Genomic DNA, 19,645 nt, shown 5'->3' on the forward strand with positions numbered 1-19,645 from the left:
CAGTAAACTTTAATTTTATTAACCTACTAAACCCAACAATGATCTCTCAGCCATTAGACAGTCTCCCTAAACCATGAACAAAGAAATACCTCTGTATAGGCTTTGCTTATTTAGCCCAGAAGTCTTCAAAAGATGTGCATTTGTGCCTGTGTGTGGAGGGAGGGGAGGGTATGATATCCTAATACCTTGGAAGCTGTTAAAAATTGTACCTGGCTCCCCCCACCTGAGATTTTGGTACACATTCTTCTATTCTCCTTTTCACTTTCCCCAACCAGTCTATCACCTCAGAAGATTTGCTGCCAGTTTCTTGTATCTATCAGTATATGAAAAATTGAGAATAGTAGATATAATGCTTGATGTCAGCATTAAACATTACAACTGAATTTATGCTGAGACATCTAAGGCCTTGATAATATTTTTCATAAATCATAATTATTCACATTAATATCTATTTTTGCCTACAGGAAAAAAGTCATCTTTATAGTTGCATTTTTGTTAGATTCTTTTTTATACTCTCCCAACTTTCTGGGCAATCGCAATAATTGAAAAATATTTATAAGATACGGGGTGCCTGGGTGTCTGTCGATTGAGCATCTACCTCTTGATTTTGCTCAGGTCATGGTCCCAAGGTAATGGTATCAAGCCCTGCATCAGGCTCCATGCTGAAAGTAGAGCCTGCGTAAGATTTTCTCTCTCTCTCTGAAAACTATAGAAAGTTTATGAAAGAAATTGAAGAAGACACAAAAAATGGAAAAATATTCCATGTTCATGTACTGGAAGAACAAACATTGCTAAAATGTCGATATTACCCAAAGCAATCTACATATTCAATGCAATCCCTACCAAAATAATACCAGTATTCTTCACAGAGCTCGAACAACCAATCCTAAAGTTTGTAAGGACCCCGAAAAGACCCCGAATAGCCAAAGCAATCTTGAAAAAGAAAACCAAAGCAGGAGGCATCACAATCCAGGATTTCAAGCTATACTACAAAGCTGTAATCATCAAGACAGTATGGTACTGGCACAAGAACAGACACTTAGATCAATCGAACAGAATAGAGAACCCAGAAATGAACCCACAAATGTATGGCCAACTAATCTTTGACAAAGCAGGAAATAATATCCAATGGAATAAAGACAGTCTCTATAGCCAATGGTGTTGGGAAAACTGGACAGAGACATGCAAAAAAATGAAACTAGACCACTTTTTTACACCATACACAAAAATAAACTGAAAATGGATGAAAGACCTCAACGTAAGACAGGAAGCCATCAAAATCCTAGAGGACAAAACAGGCAAGACCTCTTTGACCTCGACTGCAACAGCTTCTTACTCAACACGTCTCTGGAGGCAAAGGAAACAAAAGCAAAAATGAACTATTGGGACCTCATGAAGACAAGAAGATTCTGCACAGCGAAGGAAATAATCTGCAAAACTAAAAGGCAAATGACAGAATGGGAGGAGATTTCTGCAAATGATATATCAGATAAAGGGACAGTATCCAAAATCTATAAAGAGCTTATCAAACTCAACACCCAAAAAACAAATAATCCAGTGAAGAAATGGGAAAAAGACACAAATAGACACTTCTCCAAAGAAGACATCCAGATAGCCAACAGACACATGAAATGATGCTCAACATCATTCATCATTAGGGAAATACAAATTAAAATCACAATGAGATGACATCTCACACCAGTCAGAATGGCTAAAATTAACAACTCAGGTGACAACAGATGTTGGTGAGGATGCAGAGAAAGAAGATCTCTTTTATAATGCTGGTGGGAGTGCAAACTGTGCAACCACTCTGGAAAACAGTATGGAGGTTCCTCAAAAAGTTAAAAATAGAACTACCCTACGACCCAGCAATTGCACTACTAGGTATTTATCCAAGGGATATAGGTGTGCTGTTTCGAAGGGGCACATGCACTCCAGTGTTTATAGAGCACTACCGACAATAGCCAAAGTATGGAAAGACCCCAAATGTCTATCAACAGATGAAGGAATAAAGAAAATGTGGTATATATATATATATACAATGGAGTACTACTCGGCGATCAAAAAGAATGAAATCTTGCCATTTGCAACTATGTGGATGGAACTAGAGGGTATTATGCTAAGAGAAATTAGTTGGAGAAAGACAAATATCATATGACCCACTCATGTGGAACTTAAAAATACAAAAATGATGAACCTAAGGGAAGGAAAGCAAAAATAATATAAAAACACGGAGGGGGACAAAACATAAGAGACTCTTGAATACAGAAAACAAACTGAGGATTGCTGGATAGGTTGTGGGTGGGAGGATGGGCTAAATAGGTATGGGGCATTAAGGAAGAAACTTCTTGGGATGAGCACTGGGTGTTATACATAGGGGATAAATCACTGGAATCTGTTCCTGAAATCATTATTGCACTATATGCTAACTAACTTGGATGTAAATTAAAAAATATATTTAAAAAAAAGATTCTCTCTCTCCCTATGTCCATCTCCCCTGTTCACTGTCTCTCTAAAATGAAAACATAATAATAATAATTGAAAAATACTTATAAGATGAATGAAAAAAAGAAGTGAAAGGTCTAAGTAAATTGTCACTTTGGGGTGTAGAAAAATTTATTTTCCTGGGGGCCTATAACTTAATGTCCAAAGAAGTTTGGGTGCACATTCCATACACAGTAACTTCCCCATTAAGCTCTGCAGACTTGCAAAATGCAATCAGCCAAAAGGGGTGTAGGTTAACTTAAGGGGTGAAGCTTAACTCTCAGTTTCATACTAGGGATCAGAATTCAATAAGTTCACAGTAGTCTGGAGAATCTTGGAGAACAAGATTGTGTTTACCCTAAGTTTAGATCACAGAATCATGGAATTTCATTCAGGGCTTTAAAAATACTCAAATGGCAATTAGCTCGTATTACCATTCCATCTATTTTTTTAATATTTTATTTATTTTTGAGAGAGAGAGAGAGAGGAGGAGGGGCAGAGAGAGAGGGAGACACAGAATCTGAAGCAGGCTCCAGGCTCTGAGCTGTTAGCACAGAGCCAGATGCGGGGCTTGAACCCATGAGCCGTGAGATCATGACCTGAACTGAAGTTGGACGCTTAACCAACTGAACCACACAGGCGCCCCACCATCTGTTTTTTTTTTTTTTTTTTTTAAATCTAGTTGTCTTCTTATAAGATTCTAGCTCAGAGAGCTTTTTGGCCTTCTGCTAGGTTTCTAACTTCCTTGGAGAGCAATTAAATGTTCTTATATTTCTGCTCCATATTACTGTACTTAGTACCAATATAGTAGTTGACAGTAAGATCAGAGAACTCCACAGATATTACAACTAGGACAACAAAAGAAAATGATTAAAGCTGGAAGCCATGTTTAGAGACATACAGGAGTCAAAGTATCAGGTAGACAATTAAAGGACGGGCAGACTGGGAAATGAATTGGAAAGCAAGCAAAGAGAGACAAAGACGGGGTAGATATATACAGAATTAATTTAAGAGCAAAGGGCATTATTCAAATACAGATAGAATGGACAATTGATCATATGAGGTATAAGTTTTCAGTAAAGGACAAGGTAACAAGTGGAAACTGGGGATATCAGATACAAAAGAAAACTGGTTCATGGTCACAGAAGGGCATGATGTTTGGAGTCAGTCAGTTCTGTGAACTTGGCTAATTTGCCTACTTTCTCTAAGTTTGCTTTCATCACAGCATTCTAATAAGAGTATGGTCTACTTCAGAGAGTTGATGAAAACATGTCAAGTGACTGCACCCAGTAAACACTCAATGATGGAAAGTGGTTATTAATTTTAAGAGGTCTGAGGGTCCATGACATTGTGTTGGTGAAGATAGCATGCTGTTATACTGGAACCAGTAGTGAGAAGGAATCATTGAATAGTCAGTACCACACTATTCTAGTCTGACTTGTCCTCTATGTGAATAGGAATATTCTTTAATATGTGATAGAACAAAACCTGCTGATGGCAGCTAAGCCATCATTTATAATGGTTTAGCAATCACAACTGTGTGGATCTTGATCACCCTAGTGACCTTGCTATTTCCTTATCACTCATTTTTGTCCAACCAAACAGGTACCATAGATTAGAGGTGCAATGCCAATTTCTCATTTTTAAAATAAGGCAAAGTATAATCACCCACATCCAGCTATCCAACCTTCTGCAGACCCCTAACGAGGAAACTGCTATTTTTCCCACATCCACACATGTCAAGATATGCTAATGCCAGGATTTCCAGTACTGATTCAGAGCCATAATTTCTCTATTCCTTGTAACTGCTTCTCTTTGGGAGAGAATAATGCCAAGCCATTTCAGCTTCTAGTCCTCCACAGTGTTGGCATACACCACTCCTCTGTACACACATTCCTCATTCACTGGAGATTTTCGTGCCTGGCTATCTTCTTTCCCACTCCAATCATTCCGTTATCCTGGGAGATATCTGCTTTCACAAAGAACTCATTCGGTTACCTAATTTCTGAGTATTTTCATCATAACTCTAATAACCCTCACCTTCATTCCACTTAAGCCAATGTTTCTTGAACATTTTCATCTAGTATTTCCCTTTCCCCCCATCTACAATCTATCTGAAGATGCTGCTGGATAGTTTTCACAAAACGGCACAAATTACACCTTTATGGTTGTCATCCCCAAATGGGTCCTCAGTGCCACCATGATACTTTCATGATTTCTCAATACTTTAATATTTTTCAAGATTCCCAAATGAATTGGAAAGCCATTCTCACCTCCAGGCCTTTACGTTGCATGACCTTCCACTCTTAAACATTTGATTTAGACCATCTATGCTATTGGTCTTATAGAGAAAATAAAAGATATAAGCATTTTCTTGATTTTCTATAGCCATAATCAAATTTACAGACTTCTCTGCATATACATTTATATTTTTCTCCTTTTATTTCCTTTTTACAATGAAAATGGCATCTCTTCTCTTATCTGTGGTGATTTTCTCCACTTGATCTTGATCTTACTCTCCCCTGACTCTTCAGGTTTATAAATTATATTTTTCCTTGTCCTATACCTAGACTTAAACATTTTAGATTCAAACACCTAGATTTAAACATTTATAATGTTTATTCATTATTTGAGAGAGACAGAGTCACAGAGCATAAGTGGGAAGGGGGCAGAGAGTGAAGGAGACACAGAATCTGAAGCAGGCTCCAGGCTCTGAGCTGTCAGCACAGAGCCTCACACAGGGCTCAAACTCATGAACTGTGAGGTCATGACCGAGCTGAAGTCAGACACTTAACCAGCTTAGCCACCCAGGCAAAACATTTCTTTTTTTTTTTTTTTAAGTATTTATTTATTTTTGGGAGACAGAGAGACAGAGTGCAAGCAATGGAGGGGCAGAGAGAGAGGGAGACACAGATACCGAAGCAGGCTCCAGGCTCTGAGCTGTCAGCACAGAGCCTGACGTGGGGCTCAAACCCACAAAGCGCAAGATCATGACCTGGGCCGAAGTCAGACACTTAACCGACTGAGCCACCCAGGCACCCCTAGATTTAAACATTTCTTAACTCTCAAATACCCATGCTTAAAAAAAATTCTCTCTTGAGATTTTTTTCCTAGCTACTGCATTATCTTAATCCTCTATTCACAGTGAAGTTATCCATAGAGTTCTCTGTACTTATATTAACTTTTTCCCCTTGCAGTCACTTCTCAGTCCGTAAAAATTTGGATTTAGCATATCCAACTCCGCTGATATTGTTCACATCAGTTACCAAGAACTTATTTGTTGCTAGATGCAAAAAAACACTTCCCAGTTTTATCTTCCTTGATTTCTTAAAATACATATGGTATACTGACTCCTGCTTGACCAAGTGGTCTTCCTTTGGAATTCATCCCACCATAATAGTCTCCCGGTTTTCCTTCTGCCTTAGCAGACACACTATATATGTAGTGTGTATAGTGTATGGTGCATTTCTCCAATGTTAAAACTCCTCTGGGTATTGTCCTCTTTTGTTCCATTTCTTGCTACAGTCACACTACCACCTTCTTTGTTTTCTACATACTCTGGCCTTCACTGAAATGAAAGTCTATCACTGGGACCTCCAAACATGCTGATTCCTCCATATTGCTTATCCTTGCTTTTACTTAATTTCTATTTATTATGTCTCAGCTAAGATCTCAAATCCTTTGGAAAACCTAACTTAGCCTCAGTAAATATCCCCCCAATGTGCTGTCAAAAGTTTTTCTACTTCCTCTTTGTTATCCCTTGTAATAGTGTGTTTAAGATGTCTGTTTTCTATTTTCCCTATTAGATTATAAGCTCCTGGAATGCAGAGAATTATTTACCATCACATTGTGAGAACACAGGCCAGCACTTGGTATAAAGTAGGTGCTTAGTGTGTATTTTTCAAACTGAATAAATCAACAAATTATATCATAAATATATATTCTCGTGAATTTAATATTAAGCCATGGAAGAATTCCATAATAAATTATTAAATATATTATTCATAAGCACTTCAAAAATAAAGTAGTGATGATTAGAATACATCATGGGTTCACAAAGAACAAGTCATGACCTGTTAATTGGATTTTCTCTGGCAGATGAGAATGCCCTAGATGGAGTGACTAGACTTTTCTCTTTAGAAGTGCTTTTGCTTCAAAAGTATCTAATAACTCAGTTCTTAGACTTCTTATATCATTGTGGGCAAGATGATGAGATAAGGTCAAATAAAAAAAAAGCATGGTGATATTTCTAATAGGTCTTTGGTACTGTAGAGTTAGTAACTGGCTTTGTTTTTCCAATTTTACAATTGTTTGGATAAGTATATAGAAGGAAGACTTAAATTTTTTTTAATAGTAGAAGCTATCAAATGGAATACTTGAAAAGCATTCAAACAGTCTGGGTGATAATTTCTGTCAGGGATATCCTTGTCAGAGAAGGTATTTCTGTCTTGAGTGGGAGGCTGGCTTTATAGTTTCCAAAGTCTTTTCCAAATTTAAGATGTCATGATTCTGTGAAGTATTATCATCTCAAGATGTGCTAGAAATGCCTGTATAGTCTTAGAATGTTCTACATAGAACAAATTACAGAGTGTACCACTGACCAATAAGGGAGTTAAGCGTATCACCTTGTCTACCTGGGGCTTTTCAAAGAATGCAGGGGAAAACTAACAAAAACTAAAGGCTCTACCTAAATTATGCAACAACAACTCTTCAGGATATACTTAGGGATAGCTTCTTCCAAAGTTCATGCATTCTACATAATAAAGCTTTAATTATTCAACTATAACATATAAACAGGATTTACCTAGCAAATACTTAATTATTTGAAAAATCTAAATACTGAATAAGCTTTTTTGTCCAATTTTTTATGTTTTAAGTCCTTTCAAAGTTTTGTTTTCATTGGTATTGTTTTGCCACCTACAAAGCTAACCTCTCTGTACACCATCACCTAAGAACCAAGGAGCTTAATGGAGCTTTTATATGGTCAAATTCATAACCTTTGTGTTTTCAAATCCTTTTAAATGATAATGAACCCATACTGCTTTAGAACTTAATGTTATTTTCTATCTTCGGTGCAGACAGAGGGTTCTTTCCCTGTCAGATATGATTTGGAAGGGACCTCAGAGGCTGAGGAACACTGTTGACTTGGATAAGTTCCACAGATGAAAAGGTCTAATTGAAGGGACAGGCTAAATTTCGGTAGGCAGGATATAAGTGAAATTCTGTTTCCAAATGGTGTTTGAATAATTATATCCAAATAAGAAAGCTTTCTGGGTTTGACTTGTGTGACCTTTTAAGTGATAAATTGTCACACATTTCAACTGAGTCAATGTTTCACCAATCAACTCACTTGAGACTTCTGACCACAGTTAATGATAGAAGCACCAAACTTAGTAAGTAGTTGCCACAACTCCTCAGTTCTTACTTTAGAATAACTTTTACGTTGGACCTTTTCTTTCTACTCCACTGCCTTGATCCAAATTCAGATCTTACTTCCTCATGTATACTTTATTGTGATCACTTTCCAACTGAACTTTATCCCTCCAATTTCTCTCCTTCCCAATCCATTCTTTCTGAACTATCAAGTCAATTTTGTCTAATACGATTTTGATCACAAAAAAGTCCCCTCTGTAAAAGCCTTAGGGCCCCCACTAATTACAAAATGAAGCTCAAACTATTCAGCATGTGTTCAGTACTTAAACCTATCTACTCTTTCCCCCAATCCTACTCCTGTAAAGTAAATTAATATAACTTACAGGATCTTAAGATCCTGTTTAAAAGCATTTAATAACAGAATGTTTCCCCTGAGTGTTTCCTTCTACTTATATTTATTCATAAGGTTTTTCTTCAGATTTCACTAGCCCTACAGATTGAAGGGATCTCTCTGGGACTCTTAGAGTCATCACTTTCTGAACAACTCATCCTCGTGCATTAATCTTCTATTAATCTCATGACACCTCTTCTATTATTACATTTAAACATTATTTTATTGTTTAACATCATCATGAATTTATCTGCTGGAGAGAAGAGAATACATTAATCCTCTTAATATCTTTGATTATATAAGGCACAGTGCTGTGGTAATCTCCTTGGCCCCTGTTCCCTGTAAACTTCAAATAACTTCAGCTGAAATTCATGTCTTTCATTTGCAATATCATCTTTCTCATCCTTTCTTTAAACTCCAGTTTGGAGGTTATAATGTGATTATTAGTCTGGCAAAAGACAGAGATCCAAATTGTTAGTTCAATAGTATCAAGCCATTCAGAAGGTTATCTTCCTAACCGAGCAATTATTTTCTAGTAACCTTCTTCTTCTATCACAGGAGGCCAAGCTCATATATCATTCAGAATCATCGCGCATTGCTCTCATCACTTCCCCTCACACACTGATCGTTATTCTACTTCTATCTCTCCATGTACTGGCTACTTCAGATCTCTTTCAAACCTAACCTATCCACCTCAATAAGCCTATTTTTTTTTTTAGGTCTTCCATATACTAGCTACTCTTACTAACTTTAAGCCCTTATTCTAACTGTTTATTCTTTCATAAACAGATCAATAAATATTAATTGATTTCACTTGATAGTGAGTTTTGACATTCTCCTACCAAGCTGGCTAGTGTTCTTGAATAATAGAACAACACACACATCTATGCATGTAAAACCTGATTTCTAGTGTTATTCTGTGACTTGAAGGTGGCAGCTGAAAATTAAGCACAGGATATGGCCAAACTTTCAGAATGACAAATGAGATAATGATTCTTTTTCCAGCTTAAACTCTTGTTCTTCTTTTTCTGTTGTTTTCTCCTTGGGAATCCTCCCCTGGTCTCTCTTTTTTTTTTTTTATTTTATTTATTTTTGAGAGATAAAGAGAATGCACACATGCTCTTGCGCATGCACGTGAGCAGAGTAAGGGCAGAGAGAGAGAGAGAGAGAGAGAGAGAAGGAGAGAGGGAGAGAATCTCAAGTAGGCTCTGCGTGGAGCCTGATATGGAGCTCAATCTCACAAATCAGGAGATCATGACCTGAGTCGATCATGATCATGACCTGAGCAGAAATCAAGAGTCTGACACTTAACCAACTGAGGTGCCCCTCCCATGGCCTCTTCTTAAACACTTTCTACTTGATTTGCCCACTTTTCTCAAAAAGAACACAAAGCCTTCAGTGGGAAAGATATGGATTTAAAAGTCCTATTTATGGTATGTGCTTTTTAAGTTTGAAGCAAATTTGTAAAATACACTAATTATGCTATTTAAGAAATTTGTGTGCTCTTTTCCGGTTGTGAAAGTTCTGCAACTGACTTCAAGTCTTTCAGTTCTTTCAGTTATGACACTGCTCTGACAACTGAAGATGTGAAAGAAATAGGTTGCATGATCTTGGGAAAGGCTGTTATAGAAAAGACTCTAGGCCCAATCTGTGGTTAAATCACTGGTTTACTATGAACACACAACAAAATCATCTGAAAGTATCTTTTTCAATGCCCTGACACATTTTAATCAATAATTTGTGGCAATGGAACACAAAATATTTTACACATTTAATATATTTATATGCATTAAATATATATAAATAATATATGTGAATATAAATATATAAAACCACAAATGTATGATTATAATATATAATATCCAATGAATACACTTTATAGAAATATAATAAATGCATATATTAAAATAAAAATGTATAAATATATTTATATATTTATATAAATATGTATGTATTTATATATATATTATATATATAAATGTATTAAATGTATATGTATTAAATGTAATTATATTACATTAAATTAAATGAATATGTATTAAATACATATAAATAAGATACATATTTATTTGTAATAAATTCAATTGATTCATATAGGTAGTCAGAGTTGAGAACCAGTTAAGATTAGTTCATTACACTTAAAAGTTCAATCTCAGGTTAAAACTTTCTTTTTTTTGGTATTTTGTAATTAAAATACTGTTTTTCAGCACTAATTTCCATCCTAATGTGTCTATAAATTCAGTAATAGCGTGTCATAATCACTTAGAGCTAAGGTAACCATCAAAACCAAAAGAGTGATGTAGTCTCTAGCCAATCCCCTTACAACAGTAAAAAACACTGGATTGAAAGGAGTTTTAAATTTTAGTAGACTAGAAAAAGCCACTTTTTTTTAAGCAAATTTCTATTGCTACTGAAAAGCTTATACAGAATTTGGATTTGTCAGGTATTATTGTTCTTTAACATTAGGGGCTCCGTCTCCTCTTTAGTCTTTGAAACCATTAGCTAAGGAAAGCATTTCAATTGGATAAGCATTCACTGAGTGTATTCTAGTCTTTATTTGTCCAGGACTCTGCAAAGTCTGATATAAATACAAGAAAAGTGTGTGATCCACACACTTGTGTGAGCCACAATTTATATACGTAAAACAATTACAGAGCTATATAAAAACATCCTATGATTAAAGAGAACCTAACACCAGAATGTATGTGTGTGTGTGTGTGTGTGTGTGTAAAGTGACTGATCAGAAAGAGAAGGGACCAAAGTTCAAAGGCATCATGGACAGTCTAAGGTATGAATGAATCATACAAAAAGAAATGGGGTCATGAAAAAATGGGTAGAAAGAAACTAGGAAAGTGGGAGGAAGAACAAAAAGAAGCAAAAAGGAAGAAGTGGTTAAATATTACTGAAAACTGCTCCTTTTTGTGAACAATCACACACCTGCAAAACATCTGAAAGAATATAGTCTGCTGACATCCTGAGATTCCAATACCTAACAATTTTAACTCTCAATTTTGATCTAAATTATTGATAAATTTAGATATGACCTGAGAATAGAGGTACAAGACCATAGCCCTCACATTTTTTCATCCATCTATTTTTATAAGGTTTCCTACTATATTTGTTATTATTCTGGTAGTATGAAAGGGTAAATCAGGAACTGCACATACCAATCTTTGACTCACCACTGAGTGACTGGGTGAACTCTCTGTCTCAGTTTCCTAGTTTGCAAAATGAGAACAGTGATACTATTACCTGAAAAGAAATGGCATACCCAGTTATGTTCATGTGATACATGAGTCATAAGGATTCACTGAAATGCATACTGTGTGATTAGCACTATTCCCAGGACATGATAAGCACTGAGTAGGTAATAGCTCTTATTATTGTTATTTTATTATTATTTGGTTAATAGATGTATTTTTTCTGAATAAACAGAAGCAGTCTTGGAAGAGAAAGAGAGTTCAAAATTAACATGTCTTTGGCAACAGGGGCCTCACAGTCATCTTTATGTGACTGCTCAAGATTTTAATGTTATGTGAAATAGACCCACCACACAAAATGTTCTAAGTAGAAAGCTACCTTTATCTGTGAGGCTAAAAGAACTACATTGTGCACTCCAGGTTTTTTCCATTCATTTGCTCAAAGATAAGCAGCAAGCTATTACTCTCTTTAGGGGTTGTCTTCAGAGACTATTTCTAGCCACCACTTGTGGGAATGCTTTATGAGATGTCAGCGTGTGTGAGTCAAGATAGCATGGTTTGTCATGGGCAGATAGGCCATATTCTGCTATAAACTGATGGCTTTGTCTTTTATCACTGTCACAGGCTTATTTAACAAGCTGTGACTCTGTGGTTCCTCACAAAGAAAACTGTCATCCCCAGACACGTGGCCTGAACATCCTTTCATCTTCCATGCCGGTAGGATCTGTCATGTGACATCAAGCAGACCAACAACTCCAGATGGACCATGCAGGCTGCAGCCTTGTAATGAGGAAGGTTTGCACTGGCACATACCCAGGGTTTGCACCTTTGATTAGATTACATGGATGAGAAAAACATATGTAAGCTTTTAAGCAGGGTACACTGATAATATGTCATAAATACCACTTGAAAGGAAATAGTACAACCAGTAGTGTTTAGGTGATAATTATTTATCATGGTGTTATTCTGAGTAACTGATAAATCAATTAAGATTGATTTCCTCTACCATCCCTCCATTTTAACAAACTCTTCTCATTGCTAGGTATTAATAACACTTAAAATTCTAAAGAAACTTCATAGCTTTAATTATAAATAGTCCTTCAAAATTGTTGACAGTTGGTTAAACTTTCTTTCTGCGTGTATGTAGCAACTGTGCAGCAATTCTGTACATACGGACTCTTCTACTCATAATATCAATTAAGAAATGACAAATCCAGAGACCTCAACAGAAGATTCTTTAAAATTTCTAAGAGAGCTCTGTGGCTGAGAGTGGAGGGCGATGTTTAGTTACAGCATTCTCACCGAAGCTTGCAGGACATATATTTTTGACTGTGGAAACTGGGCCCATCCTGCTGAGTTCAGCACATCGCCTAACCCTGGGACACAGTATTCTGCTGTAGCCGTGACTTGGCAGATCAGATTAAACTACTTTGGGAACATTAAAGTATAAATATTTCATTTGTGCCCTCCTGGGATTGAATTTAAGCTAAAACATTTGAAAGTCTCAGTTGTTTGGTCTCACTGATGATTTCTGCCTTTTTATTCTCTTTAAATGTCCACGTTTTGCAAAGTTATCTTTTAAGAAGTTTAGCTTTATCTTTTTGTTGCTGTTGTTTTCTGGATAAATCCAAAGATGGGTAAAGCTGGAATGTTGCCTGAAACAATTTAAAACTAAAGGATAAGGAATCCATTTCTCAAATGTCTCTTATGAAGGGGCAAGATTGTTAAACTGGATGAGAAAATTTTTAGAAAGTGAGAATGTAGATAATGATCACTTATACAGAGGGTCAACTCAGGACCACCATAACCATGCATACTGGATGTTGTGCAAAAGTTCCAGCTGGGGTTGTGACTGGGGACTCAAATCTAGCCAGAGTTCAGCTCACCTAGCACCATGCCCATGGGGTTCATCTGCCTAAAGGGGCAGTCTTTTCTTAATTACCCAGAGTAGGTACTTTTTTCCATCTGCACAAAGAGACCAGATAGTCTAACAGTGGCCTTGGATAAATTAAATACAAGCATTTACCAAAAAAATACCTGCTTACAAAGAAGGATTATTCCAAAGGTCTCCAGGACTTTGGGAGCAAGAGCATCCAGAATTTGATAGAAAGCCAATTGTGTATATTACTTTAAATATTTAAATAATATAATTAGACTTTCTGAATTTCTGTTTAGAATTTTAAGTTTTCCTGGTCGATTTATATAGTGGCTAAGACTAGGTTTGATCATTCTTGGCATTCCCCTACTTTAAATGCACAGGAAATACCCTATGTAAGCAATACTAATATTTATTATAATTAATAAATAAATTTATTTAATTAGTACATTATAATTTAGCCTAAAAGAAGGGATGCAATTACCCTTGGTCATAATTATGTTTCAGGTTCCGCATTTCCTGCCTTTGTCAAGTTTGACATTCAATTTTGGGATTTTTCAACTATGATGGTGAATACATCCTTACTACTTAACACAGGGTATATATAGAGAAGAACACTTTGTGAGAATTTACCGTTATAATGTAGACTAGGTTGATGGCCTCTTTGCTATCTTGGGCAAGTAATTTAAGTCTTCTTTTCCGGATTAGGTAACAACAGATGGGGCACTGGAGTATTTTCTCCAGAGGGTGGAGTGCACTTAACAGTTATGCATACAGTAGAAACACTGTTTTTTTAATAATTTGTATGTAAAAGTCAAATTTGCAACAGTTAGACTAAAGAAAGGGTCCAGATAAAAGCTATTTGTTAAATACAATATATTATCTAAAATTTTAAAATATGAGAAGAGAAGAACTTAATTATATATGGTATGGTATCTTGATTATCCTGTGGTCTTAAAGAAGAAATCACATAGACTTAAAAGGACAAGCTGAAGAGTCCATATATACACAGAACCCCTTTATTTAATTGCCATATGTAATTAATTACATGGTCAACTGAAGTCAGTTAAATCAATGAAAACCAACAAAACAAAACAAAACAAAACAAAACAAAAAACCAACTGGTTCATTTATTTAATTGACCAAAATAAAATCTTTAGATTTAAAGTGAACAGCAAATGTCAAAGATTAAGTTTTTCACATTGAGAAGCCCTTGTATATTCAAGATCACCCAGTAAAATGTGAGCCAAAGTGAACCACACAGATCTATTTCATTAGAAATTTGTTAATGATCTATCTCATTCAATAGCTGTTAAAAACGAAGATTCACACCAGGTGTAAATTGCTTTTACTTTGGTTTACTAGCAGATTATAAAAAAATCATGTAAATGATACATAAGATAAAGATGAACAGGAGCATGCAGGTGTAGCTCCCCAATGGGATCTAGGATTCCCTAGTTCCTCACAAAGATGACTTCCACTTTTGGTGGTCAGCATAGTTTATGAAGAATGAGGTTCCTGACAAATCACGACACCTACTAGCTCAGTGCCTTTTGTAATATTAGGCTGGATGAGGGCCATGTCAGTACTCAAAAGTGTACCTACTACACATAAGGCAATTCCTTTCTGTCCTTCGTGTTTTACTTCTTACAGTGTCACTGATCCAATGGCAGTTCTGGCTGTGAGCTCCCACCGAGGGCCTGCCATAAATTAGATGCCCCCCAAATTCTTGTTGAATTGACTCATCAGAGTTTAGGCTATCCACAAGAGGCATCTCTGTGGGATAAGCCTAATCTGCCAGACTCCCATGGTTATAGCAACCCTTGATGCTTTGGCTACTCGAATAGGAAGGAAGAAACTTGAAAATAACAAATGAACTGCTTTATTGCAATATAGTGTAATTTCCTTACTTCTCTTTTGCTTCACATAGTACATCTCAAGAATATAGCTAAAAGATCATTACCCTGTTCATACACATCAGGCTCAGAAATAGAAGTACTACTTTATATTCCTTGAAATTATATGACATATTAGATTCATTTCCAGAGAGGAAGTTGTGACACGTTTGGTGGCCAGTTTTTCATTTTCCTCCCTGAATTCAAGTCATTAGAAAGTGAATTAGATTAAAGAAAAAAAATTGCTAGAAAACTATCTTGGACACCTTTTATGAATACTAGATATTCCCAGTTGGAGATGTCCCTGTCAGGGGAGATGTCCAATAGCATTGTTTGTAAGGTGTGTATTTGTGTTTTACTGGAAGATTAGGCAAGAATTAGCAGGTTACCGGTGTAAATCTATTATATTGATGACATTAAGAACAAAATAAAATTTTAATATGTATATATTTTTCATATAGCCAGCAAGTTCTCTAGACATTTTACAGGACATTGTTTTTTAATTAAAATAGCCACATCACTAAAACTAAATCTTACTTATAATTACTGACTTAAACTAAAACCCCTGGCATATTAATATCACAGGAGCACATACTTCTGTGAAACAACATGACTCAAAGAAATTTAAATGCCAGCTAACCTCTCCGAATCCCAGAGTATGGTCTCTCTATTACCAAAGTCCAGCTGGGGACAGTTCACCAGTATTTCAAGAGAAGTTCAGTCACACAAATGGCACGGGTCTGTTTTCAAATGTTAGACAATTTGGAGAGGATTAAGTGATATTTTCCATTGAGTTTAGAGTTTACTTAGTAAGTTATGAAAATTGGGAATTTGGTCTCACCAAGAGACATAAAAGGAAAAAAATTCAACCTTGGTCTGTTTTTTGGGTGTTTTTCTTCTCACATTTTCATGATCAAGTGAAGGTTTCTGGTTCCCATTTCAAATTACCCAAGCTTACGTCTAGTGTAAAAGGCATAATAGCAGCTCTGTGCATGAAGTAGCTTTGTAAAAATCGTGATGCTTGACCACATTAGTTTTGCTACCACAGCACAATAGATTTTGAATATTTCATAGTTATTCTTGAATGACTCATTTCGCTGGCATCTGTCTCAGAACAGTGAGCATTTTGTGTTCACCTTGTCTGTGTTTTCTAAATGCACACCTCTTTTCTTTTTCCTTGAGGGATATTAGAAATACAAAAATGAGTAATTAGCCTCCCTCTCTGTTTTCTGTCAGGTAGGAAGCTTGAATATTACATTCTATTTGTAAAGACCCTTAATGAGAACATTAACAACAACAATTTATAAAGCACTGCTCTCAGAATCTGGCATTCAGTACTTCCCAATAAACAAAAAGGAATATATGCACACATACAGTCAGCCGTGAGTGAACATATACACATGGACACACATACATACACTAAACCAGGAACACTGAGCAGTAAAAGGCAAGAAATGGTGGGGAGAAGGGTGTGTGAGCATGGGGTGGGGATGAGAAGAGAGAGTCAGAACAGATTTAAAATTCAAATAATACTATTCATATAGTAAGAGGGAATTTGCCTGCCTGTGTTGCTTGGAAAGATATGCCAGTTAATAGTGTTCTATACCAGGGTTATACTAACCACTTTACAGTGATTATTTCCAATGTACATAACTGGACTTAAATTAGCCAATTTCATGAGTTCTTCCTTCAAAAGGGTTGTAACATCCCTACTCAGTAAAACACATGTAGGGAAAAGTTTGCTAGGCTAGGAAGCAAAACCTCAAATTCTTGTCTCAGATTGGTCACTGCCTATGTGACCTTAAATAAACTCCTTCACCAAATTGTGTTTTGTTTCCTTCTTTATCAAGCAGGGAAGAAATATTGGGAGATACAAATCATGGGAAAAATACTTTAAAATAAATAGAACATAGTAAAAAGTACAAATTGCAAATATATATATAATTGCAAATATGTAATTATATATTATGTATTTTTAGTTATGTTTATATATAATTGCATAATTATGTTTAATTATGTTTATATATAATTATAAACATAATTAAAATACATAATATATAATTGTATATACATACAGAATGTATAGAAGTCTAAATATCTAAGTTAAAAATTTCATGTCTTTGTGTATATTTGTGTGTGTGTTTGTGTGTGTGTATGAGATAGCTGAAGTAGGTCTTGGAAATATTTAATATAATCCTAATTAAATGAGAGTAAATTGAATATATTTTGGAAAATATATATTTTTTCCCAAGGAAAACTCACGGGAAAGGCCAAGATCATTCCTATTTATTTTTGTATTAAGTCTATGATATACAGTCTGAGCGAGTTTTCTCACTAATTTCAGAAAAATACAGATAAAATGGCAAAATATTTCATCTTTTATTTCTTACACAAAATGTCAAAGAAATTGTGGTCCCAGAACAATATCAGAGAAGCAGTTATAAGTTGACTATTAAATAAAAATAACGAGTAGCTGGAATCAGAGAGAACATCAACTGTGAATAATTAATTAAACCACAGGATGAAAACTCTCTTTGAGTCACAAACCTGTGCTTTCTCTAAAGTTTTCCATCTGAGCTGTCACCTATTTTTATAAACAAAGAAGCATATGGGTGAAGTGGAGAATTGTGTGTGTATGTGTGTGTCTATGTGTATACGCGTGTGTGCGTAAGGGCAGCGTGACAGTGGCAGTTTACCTGCCATTTAGGAGCAATAATTAGATTATTTGCTTTCTCTCTTACTCCTTTTGAAGTCAATAAAGGCAGATGTAGGGAAAGCTAAAATAGTTTCAAATTATTTTTTGCAGCAGTTTATGATTGAGTTCTAATTCTAAAGTGAATGGTAGTGATGGCTAGATATCTAGTAAGTATAAAATACACATTTAATATCTATAAAGATGTGTCTATGACACATTTAATGTCAAAGCACCATTTTTCAGTGATGAAATAAATTACTTCCTAGAGTTAGTTAGGCCTGTGAAAAGTCCCCTGTTTATCAATGGTGATCAAATTTACCATTTGGTACAGGTTTACATAAGCAATAAATATATTATGTTGAATGTGGAAAATATTGGACAAGGGAAAAAAGAAAGAGGGGTGGAAGGAAGGAAGGAAGGAAGGAAGGAAGGAAGGAAGGAAGGAAAGAACATAAGGAGGTAGGGAGGGAGGAAAAAGAAAAATGAAGGACCATATATTGTACTTTTTAACAAGAATCCTCTGCTAATCTAAAGCTAATTGTAGTAAGTAAACAAATATTTTAAAATCAGTTCAGAGACTGATGACCTCAGCAAGAACCTCAGTGATTTTAAATTACACTTTTTGACAAAAATCAATTTACTACAATAAACTAAGTTATCTTGGTATTTTTGCACTTGCTTCTATCAGAGATGAATTTAAGAAAAACAGTGGGTGTCTGCAAACTGTTAAAACTAATTTTATGCATATTTTAATACAAAGTTTTCTACCTCTTCATTACTCATTCTTCATGAGAATGAAGACCCTTACAGCATTGCAAGAACATGTATTGGCAAGGAAAATCTCAAATTGTTTTGCTTCTTGAGATAGGAAAATGAACAAAGATATTTTTACAACAGTCTGGACATTTTTGAGAAATCTATGCAAAGAAAAATGTTCCAGTTAAACAGACCAGCTCAATTCTGTAGCAACATTGTTGGTCCATCAAGTTTTTCATTACATCTAAGAGCTACCACATCCTTTGGGAAAGAACCCCAAAACCTAATCTTTTGACATATTTAATTTTGGTTTTACATTCTAAGGCATTCACAATTATTTCTGTAATTATAATATTTTATTTATGGTTTCAATTTTTTTTTTCAACGTTTATTCATTTTTGGGACAGAGAGAGACAGAGCATGAACGGGGGAGGGGCAGAGAGAGAGGGAGACACAGAATCGGAAACAGGCTCCAGGCTCTGAGCCATCAGCCCAGAGCCCGACACGGGGCTCGAACTCACGGACCGCGAGATCGTGACCTGGCTGAAGTCGGACGCTCAACCGACTGTGCCACCCAGGCGCCCCTATGGTTTCAATATGATGAGAAGATAGAATTAGTTTGCTGAACCAAATAATTTCTAATTTCATCTTACATAAATAGCTGTTTCATTAAGCTACTAAGATATAAAGAGAATATTTAATAGTCTACTTTCTGTCATAATTAATTTACCCACTTAATGAATGTTAGTTTTCAAATATCAAGAATAGTGCCCCTCAAATTTGCTCTAGGTTCTAGAGCTCCATGAAGCCACCCAAGAATGGGATATGTGCCCTAAAGGCAAAGAATTCACCGTCTCTAACTACAGTATCCTATCTACCCTGGCTGCTGGTATTCTGGTTGCGTTTTATTCTTCTTCTTCCATTCCACTTCTGATTTGTCTCTCTTTACGTCTGGGCTGCCAGAAGAGACAGGTG

The sequence above is a fragment of the Leopardus geoffroyi genome, chromosome C1, assembly GCF_018350155.1.
Source record: "Leopardus geoffroyi isolate Oge1 chromosome C1, O.geoffroyi_Oge1_pat1.0, whole genome shotgun sequence".
NCBI classification, from domain to species: domain Eukaryota; kingdom Metazoa; phylum Chordata; class Mammalia; order Carnivora; family Felidae; genus Leopardus; species Leopardus geoffroyi.